Genomic DNA, 3,153 nt, shown 5'->3' on the forward strand with positions numbered 1-3,153 from the left:
CTTTCCTCTAAAAGCAGAAGTTAAGTATTCTATTCAATTCTAAGAAGAAATAAGGGAAATTAAAAGGAGCATGTTCAGCATAACTTGTCATTTCATGAATTCTCTCCTGGCTTCTCAGCAGTCAAAGAAAACTTGGACTCCAGGATTGGGTTATTTACTTGTTGGAAGAAAAACAACCGCACGTACATTCAGGATACGTTTTTACCATTTCTATTGATTTATAATATGCATCTATCTGAGATAAACAAAAATATGATAAGGTGTGAGAGTTAAACCAAATGTTAATAAATAAAAAAGTCCACATATTTTCCAAAGCTGTAAATAGTAGATTCTTAATTTACCTTCTTGCATCACGATATCAAAGTTCACCTTATATTAATTATCACCAACATCATTTTTATTATTAACAGTAATACCCAGAGGCACCACTCAGAAGGGACTGCACTGTGTTAGATGCTGTAAAAACAAACAATATCCCTTACCTGGAGAGTTTATAATCCCAACTATAAGTATTAAATAATAGGATTTAAATTAGCTGTTATCACTCAAGAAAGAGATCTTGGAGTCATTGTGGATAGTTCTTTGAAAATATCCACTCAACATGCAGCGGCAGGCAAAAAAGTGAACAAAATGTTGAGAATCATTAAGAAAGAGATAGATAAGAAGACATAAAATATCATATTGCCTCTATATAAATCCATGGTATGCCTACATCTTGAATACTGTGTGTAAATGTGGTCACCCCATCTCAAAAAAGATATACTGGAATTGGAAAAGGTTCAGAAAAGGGCAACAAAAATGATTAGGGGTATGGAACAACTTCCATATGAGGAGAGATTAACAAAACTGGGACTTTTCAGCTAGGAAAAGAAACTACTAAACGAGGATATGATTGAGGTCTATAAAATCATGACTGGTGTGGAGAAAGTAAATAAGGAAATGCTATTTACTCCTTCTCATAACACAAGAACTAGGGGTCACCAAATGAAATTAATAGGCAGCAAGTTTAAAACAAACAAAAAGAAGTATTTCTTCACACAACGCACAGTCAAACCGGGAACTCTGTGCCAGAGGGTGTTGTGAAGGCTAAGACTATAACTGGGTTCAAAAAAGAACTAGATGAATTCATGGAGGATAGGTCCACCAAAGGCTATTAGTCAGGATGTACAGGGATGGTGTCCATAGGCTCTGTTTGCCATTCCCTGAGTGATAGGGAATGGATCACTTGATGATTACCTGTTCATTTCCTCTGGGAAACCCTAATCATTTTTGTTGCCTGCCTTCCCTCCTTCAGGGTGAATCCCCTTGTCATTCAGATACAGGGAAATGTACATCTAGTGTGGGTGACTCTGGTCCAAGGTTGGAACCCTCCCTTGGTCTGTAGATAAACATTATACCAACAATCATATTAGAATAATTACTGTATCCCAGACCACTGTCTAGGAGCCAGGTGGCATGGTATGTCAATGGTTCCTGTGTCAGGAGGTATACGCACATACTCCTTGTGCAGATACTTCATGCTCCTGCCAGCTTGGGGAGGGGAACTACATGTAGGGCCACCCTTGTTTCCTCATAGCTTCTCCCTGTGTTATGTCCTTGTCTAACTATGAGCTCTTCGGGTCAGGGACTCTGTCTCTAGTTGATCTGTAAAGCACCAGGCACATCTGCAGTACTGTAATCCTAGTTGTAATAAATATGCTGCCCCTGAAGAACATCAGCACCTACTTGGGTGACATTTCTGCAGTGAGCCTGCAATCATGAGAAATGACCCATTCCTTTGGTTACAGAAACAGTATTTGCTGTTTTCAAATTTACAGCAGAATGGGATAGCATAGAAAGGTAAGAAAGGGGAGGACAGTGAGAGGAGTGTACAAAAGCCTGAAGGCTTCATTCTAGGTTGACCTCAGAACTCAAAAGTGGTTTGCCACCAGAGCACTGACAAGGACCCTAAGAAGCAAACCCTGCCATCTCCTCCACAGCTGATGAGACCCCTGGCTGATGCAGAGTTGATGTGATTCTACTGGATAGAGGGGCAAGATTTATGGAGCCTGTGCAAGAGGTTTGCACCTGTGTTCAGTGTAGATATCAGCTATGCAGTAGCTCCCTGGAATTGATTATAGCATAGGGTTTGGGAACTGGGAAAGAAGAGGCACCTGTGGTCCAGAATTTTCAGATTCACCACTTATTCTCTTAAGTGCTTAGGGATGCAGTTGCTGTGGGTGTTACTGTAGCTCTGCGGCTACAGCTCAGAGCTGTGGAGCAGTTCTGCTGTTGCTCCACAAGATGGGAGATTATCTTGTTCCCTCCCCCAGGACCTGAAAGGAGAGGATTCTGTCCTCACCCCATTATGACATACCCTTAAGCCCAGTTCTGCTTTTATAATTTACCACATGTTGCCCTCAAAAGTATTTCCAATATGATTTTTTCTCCATAATGGTTGGTTGTTTTATGCTTTCTTTATAATCTGATTGAGTTATCAGACTAGATGATCATATTGGTCCCTTCTGACCTATGAGTTATCTTATTAATTATTATTATTATTGTGGCAAGGCACCTTCTCAGTCTCCCCAGCCTCTAGGGCTGGTGAGACAGGCTTGGGTAATGCAGTCCCGCTTGGGACACAGGTGAAGTCTGCTCCCCGTATCTCCACCAGTCCTATTTAGTGTATTCTTTTACTCCCTTGTGGGAGAGAGTACTGCCTCTCCTCCCGTTGAGGCTCGGTCTTGCTGCTCCTACACTCCTGGCAGCAGAGCTCCTTCTCTCTCTGCTCTCTCCCCCTCCTTCCTCCTAGGGAAGGGTTTAAAAAGGTCTCAGGCAGCCCTAAATTGGAATCAGCTGATACTAATTAACCTCAGGTAGCTCCCCCTCAGATGATTCTAATTGCTACCTTGGTAACCCTTTCTCAGTTGAACCTGATTGACCTGTAGTTGCCTCCCAGTTGATAAGGAGGAGGGCCTTTTAACCCTCTGGGACTGATTCCTACCCCTCCCTTGCAGCTGAGTTTATCACATTGTTATTAACTGTAATTAGAGCAATCAGCAGCCAATTGATATATTTAAATTCCTCCATTTTACTACATTCTGCCACCATAAGACTACACTACAGGTTCCTATTGTTAAACATGCATTTACTGAACAACTCCAGCAATCAAAA

This window comes from Gopherus evgoodei, chromosome 3, assembly GCF_007399415.2.
Source record: "Gopherus evgoodei ecotype Sinaloan lineage chromosome 3, rGopEvg1_v1.p, whole genome shotgun sequence".
Lineage (NCBI taxonomy): Eukaryota > Metazoa > Chordata > Testudines > Testudinidae > Gopherus > Gopherus evgoodei.